Below are 17,587 nucleotides of genomic sequence, written 5' to 3' on the forward strand. Positions count from 1 at the left end.
CTGGGTAAGTTGTAAAGATTTAAATTGTTTGAGCAGGTCCATAACAGCTGATTGCTATTCCTGTGTGGGGCACAGTGGTTGCTGGTTAAGTGTTTTATTTTTACCTGTATTTAAGTTGGGCAGTTTCTAAACCCTAGACACTACACTTGTAGTGTCCCTCACCCTTCCACCTCCTTTAACCTGAGGGGTAGAGTGAATAACAGGTGAGCTCTTTCTTTTTTTTTCTTTTTTTATCTAGAGGGGATGACAGGGAAGGCAGTGCAATGTTCCCCCTGCAGAATGTTTGAGGTGAGGGACGCCGTCAGTGACCCTGCTGATTTCACCTGTGGGAAGTGCAGCCATCTCCAGCTCCTCAGAAACCGCATTAGGGAATTGGAGCTGGAGCTGGATGAACTTCAGATCATCCAGGAGGCAGAGGTGGTCATAGATAGTAGCTTCAGGGGTGTAGTTACTCCGAAGAATCAAGATAGATGGGTGACGGTGTGAGGGGCTGGGAGGAAGCAGTCAGTGCAGGGATCCTCTGTGGTCGTTCCCCTTAGTAACAACTATACCATTTTGGATACTGTTGAGGGGGACGACCTACCAGGGGTAAGCCACAGTGAACGGATCTCCAGCACTGAGTCCGTCCCTGTCGCTCAGAAGAGAAGGAGGGAGAGCAGCAGAGCAATAGTTATTGGGGACTCGATAGTTAGAGGGACAGATAGACGGTTCTGTGGCAGCGAAAGAAACTCACGGATGGTATGTTACCTCCCAGGTGCCAGGGTCCGTGATGTCTTGGACCGTGTTTTCAGAATCCTTAAAGGGGAGGGGGAGCAGTCACAAGTCGTGGTACACATCAGTGCCAACGACATCGGTAAGAGAAGGAATGGGGGATTTAAAAATGGAATTCAGGGAGCTAGGGTGGAAGCTGAGAGCCAGAACAAACCATGTTGTCATCTCTGGTTCGTTGCCGGTGCCACATGCTAGTGAGGTGAGGAACAGGGAAAGAGTGCAGATAAACACATGTGGCTGCAGGGATGGTGTAGGAGGGAGTGTTTCAGATACATGGATAATTGGAGCGCATTCTGGGGAAGGTGGGACCTGTACAGACAGGACGGTTTGCACCTGAACCAGAGGGGCACCAATATCCTGGGAGGGAAATTTGCTACGGCTCTTTGGGGGGGTTTAAACTAATTTGTCAGGAGGATGGGAAAACGAGCTGTAGTCCAAACGCCAGTAGTGAGGTACTGAGGAGGGGATCAAGGTCACAGGAGTGTACCAGCAGACAGAAAGGTGGGTTGAAGTGTGTCTTCTTCAATGCAAGGAACATCCGGAATAAGGTAGGTGAACTTGGAGCGTGGATTGGTACTTGGGACCACAATGTTGTGGCCATTACTGAGACATGGTTAGAACAGGGACAGGAATGGCTGTTGGAAGTTCCGGGGTGTAGATGTTTCAGTAAGAGTAGGGAAGGTGGTAAAAGAGGTGGAGGAGTAGCATTTTTAATCAAGGATAATTTGACGGCTGCAGAAAGGCAGTTTGAAGGGGATCTGCCAACTGAGGTAATATGGGCCGAAGTTAGAAATAGGAAAAGAGCGGTCACATTGTTAGGAGTTTTCTATAGGCCCCCAAATCGGAATTATGGATAGGTGTGGAGGTCTCAGGGTAGTTGTCATGGGTGACTTTAACTTTCCAAATATTGATTGGAACCTCTATAGGTCGAACAGTTCGGATGGGGCAGTTTTTGTACAGTGTGTGCAGGAGGGTGTCCTGACACAATATGTGGATAGGCCGACAAGAGAGGGGGGCCACATTGGATTTGGTACTGGGTAATGAACCGGGCCAAGTGTTAGATTTGTTTGTGGGAGAGCACTTTGGAGATAGTGACCGCAATTCGGTGTCTTTCTCTATTGCAATGGAGAGGGATAGGGCCATACGGCAGGGCAATGTTTATAATTGGGGGAGGGGTAATTATGATGCGATTAGGCAAGAATTAGGGAGCATAAGATGGGAACAGAAACTGTCAGGGAAAGGCACAAATGAAAAATGGAGCTTGTTCAAGGAACAAATACTGCGTGTCCCTGATAGGCATGTTCCTGTCAGGCAGGGAGGAAATGGCCGTGTGAGGGAACCATGGTTCACAAAAGAGGTTGAATGTCTTGTCGAGAGGAAAAAGGAGGAGTATGTAAGGATGAGAAAACAAGGTTCAGTAGGGTCGCTTAAGGGTTACAAGGTAGCAAGGAATGAGCTGAAAAATGGGCTTAAGAGTGCTAGGAGGGGGCATGAGAAGTCCTTGGCGGGTCGGATCAAGGAAAACCCCAAGGCATTTTACTCTTATGTGAGAAATAAAAGAATGACCAGGGTGAGGGTAGGGCCGGTCAAGGACAGTAGTGGGAACTTGTGCATGGAGTCAGAAGAAATAGGAGAGGCATTGAATGAATACTTTTCTTCAGTGTTCACAAAGGAGAGGGGCCATGTTTTTGAGGATGTGATTCAGGCAGGTAGGTTGGAGGAAGTAGATGTTCTGAGGACGAATGTATTAGCAATTTTGAAAAACCTGAGGGTCGACAAGTCCCCTGGGCCAGATGGGATATACCCAAGGATTCTTTCGGAGGCAAGGGATGAGATTGCAGAGCCTTTGGCTTTGATCTTTGGGTCCTCGCTGTCCACGGGGATAGTGCCAGAGGACTGGAGAGTGGCGAATGTTGTTCCTCTGTTCAAGAAAGGGAATGCGAATGACCCTGGTAATTATAGGCCAGTTAGTCTTACTTCAGTGGTCGGGTAGATAATGGAAAAGGTCCTGAAGGATAGGATTTATGACCATTTGGAAAGATGCAGCTTAATCCAGGATAGTCAACACGGATTCGTGAAGGGTAGGTCTAGCCTCACAAATTTGATTGAATTCTTTGAGGAGGTAACTAAGTGCGTAGATGAAGGTAGAGAAGTTGATGTCGTATACATGGATTTTAGTAAGGCGTTTGATAAGGTTCCCCATGGTCGGCTCAAGAAGAAAGTAAAGAGGTGTGAGATAGAGGGAAATTTGGCCAATTGGATGAGTAACTGGCTTTCACATAGAAGAGGGTGGTGGTGGATGGAAAATGTTCAGACTGGAGACCAGTTACCAACGGTGTACCACAGGGATCAGCGCTGGGTCCTCTGCTATTTGTGATTTTTATCAATGACTTGGAGGAGGGGGCTGAAGGGTGTGTCAGTAAATTTGCTGATGACACCAAGATTAGTGGAGTAGTGGATGAGGTGGAGGGCTATTGTAGGCTGCAAAGAGACATTGATAGGATGCAGAGCTGGGCCTAAAAATGGCAGATGGAGTTTAACCCTGATAAGTGCGAGGTGATTCATTTTGGTAGAAAAAATTTGAATGCGGATTACAGGGTCAATGGCAGGGTTCTGAGGAATGTGGAGGAACAGAGAGATCTTGGGGTTCATGTCCACAGATCTCTGAAGGTTGCCACTCAAGTGGATAGAGCCGTGAAGAAGGCTTATAGTATGTTAGCGTTTATTAACAGGGGGCTTGAGTTGTGCTGCAACTATACATGACCCTGGTGAGACCACATTTGGAGAATTGTGTGCAGTTCTGGTCACCTCATTATAGGAAGGATGTGGAAGCATTGGAAGGGGTGCAAAGGAGATTTACCAGGCTGCTGCCTGGTTTGCAGGATAGATCTTATGAGGAAAGGTTGAGGGAGCCAGGGCTTTTCTCTTTGGAGCGGAGGAGAATGAGAGGCGACTTAATAGAGGTTTATAAGATAATGAGGGGGATAGATAGAGTGGACGTTCAGAGACTATTTCCTCGGGTGGATGTAGCTGTTACAAGGGGGCATCACTATAAGATTCAGGGTGGGAGATATAGGAGGGATGTCCGAGATAGCTTCTTTACTCAGAGAGTGGTTAGGGTGTGGAATGGACTGCCTGCTGTGATAGTGGAGTCGGACACTTTGGGAACTTTCAAACGGTTATTGGATAGGCACATGGAGCACACCAGAATGACAGGGAGTGGGATAGCTTGATCTTGGTTAATGCTCAGCACAACATCGAGGGCCAAAGGGCCTGTTCTGTGCTGTACTGTTCTATGTTCTATGTTCTGAAGACTCTTTATCCTTTTACTTATTATTTTCACGCCTTTCTTCTCCTCTGTGTTTGTTTGTCTCATGTGTGTGTGTGTGTAGGGCAAGCTAAAGTGGGGGATTAGGAATTAGATAATAGTTAACCAATTGTATTTGCTGCAAATTTCATAGTTCTTATTATTAATAAAAAGTAATTGTGTTTAACTTGACAAACCTGGTGACTGTAATTATTGGGTAACCAAGGGCCAAAGACTTTGAGTGTTTTTTTCTCAGAAATATATATTAATTTCAATCATTTTGCGACTCCGGTTCAAGTGGGGCTGGAATTGACCGCCTACTAGCTCAGGGGGCTGTAATATAATTTGGGGGCTCGGGTCTGCAATCTTTGGAATGGTAGACAGTGAAGTGTGGGTGAAAGTATAGATTGAAAAAAGACACCAGGTTTGCAGCAATATATCATTATGGCTCTGGAAGCTGCTAAGATTTTTTTTCAGGTGGACGACTTGCCTTTGGCCTATTTAAAAGGGCTTCAAAAAGACAAGCTAATCGAATTGGTGGTGAATTAAAAATAGAGGTACCATCTAAAGTTAGATATATATGCTATATTAGTTGAATACTGGAGTCTGTTAGAAACAGGAGAGCTCACAAAGTAGTGCAGCATGAGAGACATTTTCTGGGGGCGGCGGGGGGGTAAATGAGTTGGAGAGAATTTGGTTTCAGTTTGAGCATAAGAAGGAATAAAAGGGAACGGAGAAAGAAATGGAAATTGAAATGATGAGGTTGGAATTAGAGAGAGAGGATAAAGCAAAAGAAAGAGAGTTCCATCGTAAGGCACTGGAAATTAGAGGGGAGCTGCCAGGAACTAGAGGGCAGCTTAATCTTAGAACGGAACGCAGTGGTTGTATGTTTAACTTTATACAGGCTCTACAAAAGTTTGAAGAGAAGGAAGTAGAAACCTTTTTTAGGGCATGTGAGAAAACGGCAACCCAAATGGAGTGACCAAAAGAAAAGTGGACATTACCCATGCAGAGTAAATTGATGAGGCGGGCACAGGAAATTTATTCTTCCCTGTCAGAGGGGATGTTTAAGAATTATGACAAAGGACAAAAGGCTTTCCTGGGTCCATATGAATTGCTTCCCGAGGCATATGCACAAAAGTCTCAGAATTTAAGGATTCAGCCAGGACAGAAGTATGCTGAATTCGAAAGGGTTTGGCGGAACAATTTCAATAGATGGTACGAGCACTGGGAGTTGAAACTGCCTATAAAACTCTCAGAGAGATCATTCTTTTTTAGAAGAATTTAAGACTTCTCTACCTTTTAGGAACTTTCAAGTGGTTATTGGATAGGCACCAGAATGACAGGGAGTGGGATAGCTTGATCTTGGTTTCGGACAATGCTCGACACAACATCGAGGGCCGAAGGGCCTGTTCTGTGCTGTACTGTTCTATGTTCTATGTTCATGTTCTAGACCAAACGGTGATAACTGGTAGACAAGCAGCAATTATGGCCGAAGATTATGAGCTGATCCATAAATGTAAACCTTTGTTCTATCACCCCCATAGGGATAGGAAGTGGGAGAGGGAAAGGAAGGCAGGTTGCCAAGGTAAGGAGTGGACAGGTGAAAACCCTCTGACGTCTTTTCCTCAGACCAGGAAGGAAGCTGCTGAGGGTGAAGGTGAGACTTGAAGGTTTCAGTGTTACCATTGTAATAAAGTGAGGCATGTTCGTTCAGCATGTTGGAAGCTGTGAGGAAAGCCCATGGGATTAGTTGGAGTTCATAAGTAGGATTCTGAAAAGGGAATAAAAGTGGAGAATACTACAGGGCAGACTGTAACTCGAACTGGAATCAGGAAACCTGAGGTGAACACTGCTTTGGGAGCAGGTATAATGAATGAGTTGGATGAGAGAGATGCAGGGTTTTTGTCTAAGGGAAAAATTACCCCATTTTCCTCAAATCAGCTAGCCAAAGCCATAGCTATATTTTTTTAAATTTAGAGTATCCAATTCATTTTTTTCAATTAAGGGGCAATGTAGTGTGTTCAATCCACCTACCTCGCACATCTTTTTGTGGGGGCGAAACCCACGCAAACACGAGGAGAATGTCCACATGGACAGTGACCCAGAGCCGGGATCGAACCTGGGACCTCAATGCTGTGAGGCAACAGTGCTAACCACTTGCGCTACCGTGCTGCCCTAAGCCATAGCTATTTTAAGGGACACAAGTGTGACGCAAAGTTTCTTCCTGGAGAAGGATTTGGTTTTACCTACGGAGAGTTCAATGAAAGTTAAGATATTCGTGAAGGGAATATGTGAAGATTATATCCTGGTTCCACTGTATGACATACAATTGGAGTCAGATCTAGTGTCAGGTCCAGTAATTGTCGGAGTGGTTCAGGAGCTACCAGTGAACGGGATAGACTTACTTTTGGGGAATGATTTGGCAGGAGTGAAGGTTGTAGCTTCACCCGTCCAAGGGAATAGCTACAGATAGTGCATGAGATACCAATGGTAGGACAGGTGGGAATTTTGAAAACTCTTAGGGTATTAAATGACTCAAAGAAAGAAAAGTTAAAAGGCATCAATCATGCATCAAATGACAATGGGAGAGCATCTGATCCTGCCGATACTGATGAAATTATCTCCATGAGAATGATACCTCACAGATATTTGTCAAAGATAAAATCTAGTAGAAAACCAGATTCCAAGAACTCCAAGATTGAAGGTGATCCTAAGAAAGAGGAGTCCGAATCTAATAGTAATAAAATGATGAAGATGTGAGAGTTCTGAATCCGATTTGGATTCTTATTATGAAGAAATGATAAACAACTGCTTAATAGACCTGACACAAACTGATCTTGAACAGTTGGCAAGTAATTCTTCCAAAGCTAAGGAAGAAGGCAGCAAACCAGAAGAAGAAAGTGAATCGGACTTTTCCAAAAATAATTTGTTACCGCCTCATCAAGTCAACACCTTGCCATCCATGCCTGTCTTTACAAAAAATATACAGAATAGCATAGCATCAGCTATTCAGGTTGAGGACAGCAATGGCTGTGAAATGACACCAAGCAAATGGCTAATTTACCCACATCCTTTTGAAGATCCACGGTGCCTCTTCAAGGTAAAGGCAGTAAATAGCAATGGAGATGAAATAATTAGTGATCAGTTCCTTTTGAAAATAAAGAGGGAGGTGGTTAAGAAACATGCAGTGATTCTGCAACCACATCTGTTGATAAAAAACATAAAATTAATGGAACTAACAATGTGTTATCCTCTGATTCTGAAAATAGAGAAGAAAAGTTGAAATCTGGAAAGCACAAATTGTATAGGTCCGTATTACTAAATGGAGATAAGGGGCGGGATTCTCCGACCCCCCCATCGGCCCGGAGAATTCTCTGGCCCACGATGGGCTGAGCGGCCGCCCTTTTTAGGCCGGTCCCGCCGGTGTAAATTAGACCTGGTACTTACCGGCGGGACCTGGCTCTGTGGGCGGCCTCCGGGGTCCTCGGGGGGTTTGGGGGGATCTGGCCCCAGGGGGTGCCCCCACGGTAGCCTGGCCCGCGGTCAGGGCCCACCGATCTGCGGGCGGGCCTGTGCCGTGGGGGCACTCTTTCCCTCCGCACCGGCTGCTGTAGACCTCCGCCATGGCTGGTGCAGAGACGAACCCCCTGCGCATGCGCTGGGATGACGCCGGCACACGCTGGCACTCCCGCGCATGCGCCAACTCGCGCCGGCCGGTGGAGGCCCTTTGGTGCCGCTTGGCGCGGCGCCAAGCCCCTTCCACGCAGGAGGATTCCGCACCTTCCCGGCGGCCCGACGCCGGAGTGGTTCACGCCAGTCCTCGGCGCCAGGACCGCCCGCCCCACCGGGTATGGGAGAATCCCGCCCAAGAGCTTTGATCACAAAGGCTCTGATGAAGAGGTAAAAGTTGTAATACAAAGAATGGTGCCTATAAAGCCAACCAACTCTGCAAAAATAGTACCCTCAGCTTCACTTGTCGCTGAAGGTAGTCATGTGAAGAAAAAGAGAGAATGTAAAGCATGAGGGGTTTTAAAGTCTTTATTGGTTAAAATGAACCAAATATTTCCCTCAGCGTTGACATTACTGCTTGTAGTTTGGCTGCAGAAGATCCTCTAAATTTGGATAAACATTTATTGGACAATCAAGAAAGACTGGCCGCATTACACGGGAAACAGAAGGAGACAGAAATGCAGAAGAAACTCATTCAGGGGATCCTCTTCAATTTGGACAGTCAGAAACCAGACAAAGGGAAGCATGTTGTCTGATTTTGAAGAGAGTGAAAACAAGGCACTCTTTCAATATATTAGAAGGAGTCTTGTACGTGTGTCTGTATGTGTGTGTGTAGAGAGTGGGGACAAGATAAAGTTAGCGATTAGGAATTAGATAATAGTTAACCAGTTATATTTGCTGCATGTTTCAGTATAGTTCTTGTTATTGATAAAGAGTAATTGTGTTTAACTTTACAGACCTGGTGACTGTGATTATTGGGCAGCCAATTTGCGATTCCGGGTCAACAGGTGTTGGAACTAGCCACGCACTAGCCCAGGGTGTCATAACATAATTTGGCTGCACTTAAATCGGAGCGCCATGTTGGAAGGCTGCCTTGATCTTACCCCCGCCCCCTCTGGTCTTTCAGGCCACCACCACCAGTTTTCAACGCCCCCCCCCCCCTCCCCAACGTTGGGTAGGCACCCGGGAACCCCTCTCCAACCCCAATACCTGGTAAGGCCCTCCAGGCCCGTTCCATGGCAATGTCAACCTGGCATCTGGGCATCCTGGCGTAGCCAGCCGGGCACCCTTCCAGCCTGACAGTGGCCCTCCCAATGTGGTAGTGCCACCCAGGCACCCTGGAACTGCCAGGACAACACTATCATGGTGCCCAGGTGGCACTGCCAGGTTGGCAACTCTATGGTACCCAGGTGCCAGGGGGTGTGACAGGGTACTACCCTGCCCTGTCCCTGACCACCTGGAGACCTCTAATGGACTGGGAGACCCATCCCAGGTGCTGTTATGCATGGTCCGTGTTTGAGTGGACCAGCACTAAACAGCCCCTGGCGAGGTTTCACAGGCATGGCCATTGAGTGCCAGACCCCAGGAGAACCCGTATGGCTCATTTTATATATACTGATCTGGATCATGCTCAGTAAGAACGAGATTCAGATCACGATCTAACGGAATCTCATGAGATGTAGCAAATCTTGCGAGAGGCCTTTCGCGAGATTCAACGACCCGACCCCACACCAAGTCAGGCACAATGAGACAGCTGAATCTCATCATAAGTGTCCGTGTCACCCCACTGCCCCAACCACCACCATCACCCCCCCCCCCCCCCACAGCACCTAGGTACGAGGGTGACCTAGTCCCACTCCCATCCCCATCTTCGTTGGTATCAGAGCAACATGATCCAGATCGCGTCAGGCACTGCACGTCAGGAGCATCATGATCGGTTCGGCGTCTGGTATGAAACCCATTTCGGGACTTTCCCGCTATTCACCCGGAAGAGCCGGATCGATTCTGGGCACAATGCAGCCTCAAAATCATGCCCAGTTGTACGGGAAAATGGCATTGAGAAAGAAGGTCTCAGATGATCTAGTTGAATGGTAGAGCAGGCTCAAGAGGTCCGAATGACCTACTCCTGCTCCTATTTCCTCTATTCCTATGTTGATGGTCTCTCTGGTAGTGCTTGCCCATTAATGGCTGTTGAATTACTCCGGAAACGGTGCCAGTTTTGTGTGGAGTACAATGAATTGATGCCACTGTTGAGGCACCTGAGCATGGCATTTTGTCAGGCAGCACCCGGCTCCGGCCATGATCCAACCGATTCTCTGCCCAATTGCCTTTCCCAATTCCAGCATTGGCCAACGGAGAATCCCGTCCTGGGTCACAAGCTGAGAGGCAGAAGAGGTGGTTGGATTTTCCACCAGCTTCACATCCTTCTCAGGTCAGCAGGAAAATACAAGTGTGCCTTGTAAGTCCGTAAGGGAGGAAGATCAGCTGCCTTCTGCTTCATTGGGCTCTTCTCAGGATGCTCCTGGTGTGCACAGCGGTTCCTTAACCTCTCTACTTGTTCGTATGTTCATATATATCTACACCTTTTCAATCTCAATGGACTGGTGATGATGAAGTGAGCTCCTTTCCTTCACCCCTTCAGCATTGCCACTATGTTCTCTGAACTTTGTGTGCTGGGTGATGAAGTGATTGATGAAAGGAGGGCTGCAGGACCGAGTAAAGAAGGTTTTATTGGAATGTTTCTAAAAGGGCACAAGGATTGCAGGAACTTGTTCGGTATTAGCAAGTCCCAGGCCTCTCTGGTCATTGCATCTTGCCTGTGGTCCAAGGGGGCCTTCATCTCACATCACCTAGTCCGCTGGTTCATCCGCATCCTCATTACCAGAGGAGGCAACACAATCGCCAAAGTCCTCATTATTGAACGCCTTCCCCATCTGCAGCTCCAGGTTACGCAGTGCAGAGCAGACCACCATGATCGGTGAGGCTCTTGCTGGGACATACACCAGATTTCGACACCTGAATGCAACTTTGGAATCCGATGGTCTGCTCCATGCGTGCTCAGGTTGGATGCTGGCAGGTGTTTTACCTTTCCTCTGGAGATGTGCATGGGTTCCTCTCAGGCATGCGTCGCCATGTCTTTAGTGGATATCCTTGGCTCCCAGTATCCATCCCTGAAGGCAGGGTGTGGAAAAGCTGTGGCACCTGGGGCACGCACACACCTGAAGGATTGTCTACCAGATGGACACTGATGGAATGGAATCCCTTCTGAATAATAAAGGGCACTCGCTGGTGCCTGGGAGTCTTGATGGCTACATTGGTGCAGTTGACGATACACTGTGCCTGTGGGAATTCAACAATGGCCCCGAATTCAAAGGACATCTCAGTCTGACTGCCCGTGTTGTGGCATTGCACAGCCCTCTTGAACATGGTATTCCAAACACCTCTTTGATGCACCTATGAGCTACAGACTGGGTAATTCCACACATGGTGCCCAGTTGATTTTTGGAAAGAGCAGAGGCGTTGAGTTGACAGCCACAATGATTTTCAGCGAAACTAGCATTGGTTGTCCACCAATCCTATGATCTCAGCTCACCTTGCAGCATGGTGCAGAGTTCAGTGATGGCCACCCTTGAGAACCACAGACTTCGGTGACAGTGTTTATTTGCCGTTTGGCGCAGGTTCAGCTTGGAATGGTACACTCTTTCCTGGACATAGCCTCCTCTGTGAGCAGCTTCCTGTTGGTATACTCCTCAGTGTCCTTCTGCGGTCTACTCCCTCTTACACTGGCACACTTGCTGATCCTGAGTTTGATAATGTGCTCCTGCCCATACTCAAACATCTCTCCCTCCATGTTGCCCTTCATCAGGGGTCACAAGGTCTGGGTAAATGAGGTCCAGGTGTCCTCTCTCTCAAATTTCTAGGTTTTCTACTAGGATGCCTCCCACCTGCCAAACCTGACCCTGAGCCCATCCCTCCGACCAAATGCTACTAGCCCCATGTGACCCTGACCTGAAGCCCCCTTAGTACTGTGACTTTTAACCCTGCCTTCTGCCACATTTGGCTGCTCCCTCTGTGCACCATCCTTCATGACGCCACGCTCTGGCTCTCCCATTATCTTCCAGAGAGAGGCAGGACATATCCCCCATTTCCTTACTGCCTCACTTCAACAGGTGGTCCCCTTGTGCCATTGATAAAATTGGAAAAATACCATAAAATTGGAGTTCATTTGACTTTCAAGTGCTTATAATTGGTATCCAGCCACCTTGATGTCAGAAGTCCACATTCTATTGTTTCTGTTCCTAGCAAAATCTGGAAGCAACATCAAGGGTGTTGGAATTCCAGTCAAATACTGCCTGCTCCCATTTTATAGTCCCACCTGCCCCCCCCCCCCCCCCCCCCCGCAGCCCCCCCCCCCCCGCCCCACCATCCCCTCCACATGCATAGCTGCATACCACCAGCCCACCTTGCTTCAAATGGCCCAGTAATATTTCAGTCAATGTACTTAGTCAAGGTTAGGCAGGAATTTTATTGTGTGGAAATTTCTAATACATCTCTTTTAAAGGCATAGCCAGATAGGAGCAGAACGGACGATATTTCAATCGGTCACAGAATTATGGATGGCAAAAACAATTTCTTTTTTTTTTATTGTTGTTTAATTTTCTTTCATGGCACTTACTCTGAAGAACACAATCCATCAGGAAGGATAATGCAATTTGCTTTCAAATGAAATAATTTGCTGTTCTGCTACTCAGTACAAAACAAAAGGCAAGGAAATGTGCTTCAGATTTTGCTTTGATGCATGTATTTCTGATGGCCGGAGTTCCCGAATGTTCTTTATATCTTCAGACATCAGCTGTGGCTCAAAGGTAGTAGTGCCCCATATTTTAAAAGGTTGTTAGCTCAAGTCTTATTCCAATGCTTTGGTGGAGGCCACATCTGCCCTCTCAGGTGGATATACAAGATCCATGGTGCTATTTTGAAGCTTTTCTGGAGCCCTGGCCAATATTGATCCCTTCATTAAGAATACTAAAGCAGATTAGCTGATCAGTGTCTCGTGGCTATTTGTGAGACCTTGCTGTATGCAAATTGGCTGTCAGGTTTCCTACATTACAACAGTGATTACACTTCAAAAGCACTTCATTGATTCAAAAGTGCTTTGGGACTTCATGAAAGGCATCAATTAAATGTGAGGTTTTTTTTTGTTATGTCCACCACAGGAACATCGGAACAGGAGGGGATCATTAGCCCTGAAAACCTCTTCCCCATTCATTCAGATCATGGCTGATTTGTACATCAAATCCATTTACCAAGCTTTGATCATGATCCCTCGATACCCCACTTGAACAAAAAAATCTATTGATCTCAGTCTTAAAAATTTCAACTCAACCAATATCCACAAAAGTTTTGGGGGGGCAATAATATTCCAAATTTCCACCACCCTTTGTGCGAAAATTCCGTTTTTCTTATGAATCATGAAGGCACAGGGATGTAATAATAGGGAATAATAATAAGTAAGGGAGACGTTATCCCTCCTTTCACTCGTACAAGGTGTGTGTGGGCAATAGTGCTTTTGCTTTCCTTGTTGACCTTGTGAGGTCGCAAATCATCTTTCTGCATGACTCTATGTGAGATCCTGGTGGCTGTGCTAAGTGCTTCAGAAACCTCTCTCCATAATGCTTGCACCCATCTATTATGGGGATTCCTAGTCTCAGCACCTAGACGCCAGCCCCTTCTTGTTCACACTTCAGTGAATAGAACAAATGTGTCAATAAACCTGACAGTCTTTCCTGCATCGGACCCCTCGGAAGCAGCGCCTCCTTCAGACATGTTTTAATTGTGGCTCCTCCTGTCGCAATAAAAACGTTTTTTGCAGCTCTCTAATCAGCTGCATAATTTGACTTTTCTCACTACCATCTATAATGAAGCCAATGAACAGCAGTTTAATAACTCTAAAGATACCCAGAGTCAATAATTAGAACTGTCCTGCATAAAAGCAGTGACCTGGTGCTCAGGTCACATGATGGGAGGAAGTCCCATGCTGCCACCAACCTGCCAATTGGAGGAAAATCCAGCCTCATTGTTTTATCTCAACATAATAATATTTCTCCAATAATTATTGCAAAGTGCAATTCTTGTTCAACCAAAACATTTAATATATTCTCATTGGTCTTCGCAAACCATTCTATGTGTTAAATCAAATGCTGTTTCCAATTGTTAATTAAGTTATTAAATGCAAGCCTGCTAAACAGCAGAAGCAGCATGCAGTAGACAGAGGTAAGTGACCCCCATAAGTAACGATTCAGAATAATGCTCTTCAGTGATGCCACATCCAATTAGGAATGGTGGTGGACAATTAAACAAGTAGTGGGAAGAGGAGTCTCCATGAACAACCCCACCCATAGCCATGGCAGAACACAGCATGTCAATGCAAAAGACGAGGCTAGTATTCGCAACCATCGTTTGCCAGAAATGCCAAGTGGCTAATCCATCAAGGCCAACTCCTATGATCACAGGATATCATGAGAATCAACTAAGCCCCTGGATATGGCAAAGTTTATGGGCCCTGTTCCTCGGCAAACTTGTGCATCCAGCCAAGCCGTTGCAGGAAATGCGACAACACTGCCAGATACCCAGCAAAGTGTAAAGTTTCCCATTTATGTGCTGAGTACAGAAAATAAGACAAATCCACCATGGCTAATTAGTGAACAACCAGCCTCGTTCCAATCATCAGCAAAGTGATCATAAAAAATTACAGCAGCAAAGGAGGCCATTCATATCACCTTGTCTGTGCTGGCTACAAAATGACTTCCCGTCTAATCCCACTTTCTAGATTTTGGTCCATAGACTTGTCAGATATTGTACTTTTAGTGTGTATCTGAGTATGTTTAAAGGTCATGAGTGTTTCTGTCTCATCCACTCTTTTAGTCAGTGAGTTCCAGACTCCCACCATCCTCTCCTCAACCTCTCTCTAATCAATTTACCATTTACTTTAAAATTTTGCCCCTAAATATTGACAATTTTGTGAAGGGGAACAAGCCCTTCCTATCAAATCTGTCTAGATCCTCATGTTTTATGCACTTCTATTAAATATCCTTTCAGCATGCTCCAAGGAAAACCACCCCAGCCTATTCAATCTTTCCTCACAACTAAAGTTTTCCATCCCTGGCAACATCCTTGTAAATCTCTTCTCTACATTTCTGGTGGGATCACATCCCTCCTGCAGGAATTGTACACAGTCGTGGCAGATGTTACTGACACTTACTCACCAATAACCTGCTCACCAATGAAGAACCACCTAAGCCACCACATTCCAGATCTCATTACAACCTTTTTTCAAGCATGGACAAAAATGATTTTCAGATATATGACAGGTGAAATCAACCATTAAAATTAAGACAATATTGCATGTGTGTGGCCCCAAGTAACCCCAGTTGTGGGAATATGCCAGTGTGAGAGCACATGTTGTGAGGCACTAACTAAGGGGGGAACGCATGGGTGAAAGTCCCAAAAAATTGGAGGGATGAGGGTCAGGACTCTCTCAGAATCCTCACCGCTCATTTTGGTTTTCTTATCTTTTCAGTACAGGATTCGGGGGAATCATGGAGCCTGTCAAGCTGGTATTTTTCCTACTTACGATAGAGCAGTAGAATAGATGCTGGGCCCATAGCTGTTCCAGGAGTAGCACCACAGATGTGGAGCCCCATTGGAGGCAATACCGATGAAGGGTATCCCTACATTGGACACTGTGTCTTCAGATGTCCTAACCACAGGATGTGCCTGTCCTAGGGGATGGTGAATCACCTTTGCGATGTCCTCAAGAGCTGGAACCGCATGGAATGTGATGTTACAGGGCAGCATGGTAGCACAATGGTTAGCACTGTTGCTTCACAGCACCAGGGTCCCAGGTTCGATTCCCGGTTTGGGTCACTGTCTCCCCGTGTCTGCGTGGGTTTCCTCCGGGTGCTCCGGTTTCCTCCCACAAGTCCCGAAAGACGTGCTGTTAGGTAATTTGGAAATTCTGAATTCTCCCTCTGTGAACCCAAACAGGCGCCAGAATGTGCCGATTAGGGGCTTTTCACGGTAACGTCATTACAGTGTTAATGTAATGTGACAATAAAGATTATTATTATTAAGGGGAGGACACCCACTGCCCGTGGCCCTTACAATGATGGCTGGTGTATCATCAATGACGACAGGCGAGAGTCGGAAGAGTAAACTGTGGCTTTAATTAGCTAAAAGATACCTGCTGGCAGCCGGTCCCAGAATGAGGGCAGGGCTGGAGGTTAGCCACCTTTATACTTGAGCCCGAGGGGCGGAGCCAGCAGGGACAAACCCAGACATGTAACAAACATTAAGAACAGTAATTACCATAAGTAAGAACAGTATGTACAATATAATAGTGGTTCACCACATTCACCCCCTGTTAAAAAAGAGTCCGGCGGGGGTGAATTGGACAGGTTGAATTAGAGATCGAGTCTGTCGGGGGCTGTGATCGCGTCAGTCCTGGCTGTGGTGAGGACACTGGTGTCGGATAAAGTGTTGAGACGTCCGTATCCAGGAGCGTGTCATCTTCCGGATAAGTAGCAACGGAGGGAGATGGTGTAGAGTCGTGAGTAGCAACGGAGGGAGACAGTATAGAGTCGGGGGTATTGGTGATGGTCACTGGGGAACCTGCGGGTGCCAAGTCCCGAAGGGAGACTGTGTCCTCCCGCCCGTCATGGTGTGCCACGTAGGCATATTGGGGGTTAGCATGGAGGAGAAGGACCCGTTCGACCAGAGGATCCGACTTGTGACTCCTCGCATGCTTCCGGAGGAGGACGGGCCATGGAACCGTCAGCCAGGAAGGGAGAGGCAGGTCGTCTTGTGGCCGTTGATCCAGGAGGCCATCATGGATTTAGTGAGTTGATGAGGTCGAGATTGGTCGAGGGTGATGGAGGCGAGCTTCAGAAGGTGGGTGGACTGATCGAGGGTAGCGGAGGCCAGCGTACGATCTGGTGAGCAGGGGTTCCGGAAGGTGGCGGGGTGATTCCAAGATGGCGCCCCCCACGGGTCGCACGTGGCGGGTGGCATTGAAGATGGCAGCCCCCACGCGTCGCACGTGGCGGGTGGCGCCGAGGATGGTGGCCAAGATGGTGGCCCACACGGGTCGCACGTGGCGGGTGGCATCGAAGATGGCGGCCCCCACTGGTCGCACGAGGCGGATGACGTGGAAGATGGGGGGCGGTCCCCGCGGGCTACACGCGTGCTACACCCAGCGCTGCTGGGTTTAGAAACAGGTCGAGCCTGGCAGACTTTAGAGAAGTGGCCCTTCTTTCTGCACCCGTTGCAGATCGCGCTCCTCGCTGGGCAGCGTTGTCTGACGTGCTTGCCCTGGCCACAGAAGTAACATTTTGGGCATCCGGAATTGGCAGGTCGCTGCGCGGCACAGGCTTGTGGCGCCCCTGGGTCTGGTGATGGCGGCGCCCATGACGTCCACGAGGGTGCCGCATGGTCGGAGGTGTATGGAAGGCCACGTCCAACGAGTCCGAGAGTTGTACTGTGTCTTGGAGGTCGAGTGTACCCCCTTCTAGTAGGCGCTGGCGGATGTAATTAGATTTTTGCTTGTGACATAGGCGTGCCGGATCAGCAATTTGTTGTGCTTGACATCCGATACCGCCTTACAACTGCAGTTCCGGCCGAGTACACGCAAGGCGCGCGGAAATTCAGCTTGCGATTCTCCGGGGCGCTGTCGCCTCGTGGCAAGGAGATGCCTAGCGTACACCTCGTTGACTTCCTTAACATACTGCACCTTCAACAGCGTTATCGCATCCTCATATGAGGTAGCGCCTCTGTTAAGAAGGAAAACTTGCGTGCTCACCCGGGAGTTGAGGATTCACAGCTTTAGGGTCTCAGCGACGGCAGCGGCGGAGGAATCAATGTAAGATTCGAAGCAGCTTAGCCAGTGTTCAAACGTGGCAGTGGCGTCAGCTGCTTGGGGGTCCAGCTCCAGGCGATCAG

The 17,587-nt window shown here is 47.6% G+C and overlaps 1 pseudogene; it reads left to right on the forward strand.

Annotated features, from left to right (window-relative positions):
• Positions 1 to 12,933, forward strand: part of LOC140409419 (uncharacterized) — a 46,941-nt pseudogene extending 34,008 nt beyond the window's left edge.
• The last annotated feature ends 4,654 nt before the right edge of the window (positions 12,934 to 17,587 follow it).

Source organism: Scyliorhinus torazame, chromosome 3, assembly GCF_047496885.1.
Source record: "Scyliorhinus torazame isolate Kashiwa2021f chromosome 3, sScyTor2.1, whole genome shotgun sequence".
In the NCBI taxonomy this organism is placed as follows: domain Eukaryota; kingdom Metazoa; phylum Chordata; class Chondrichthyes; order Carcharhiniformes; family Scyliorhinidae; genus Scyliorhinus; species Scyliorhinus torazame.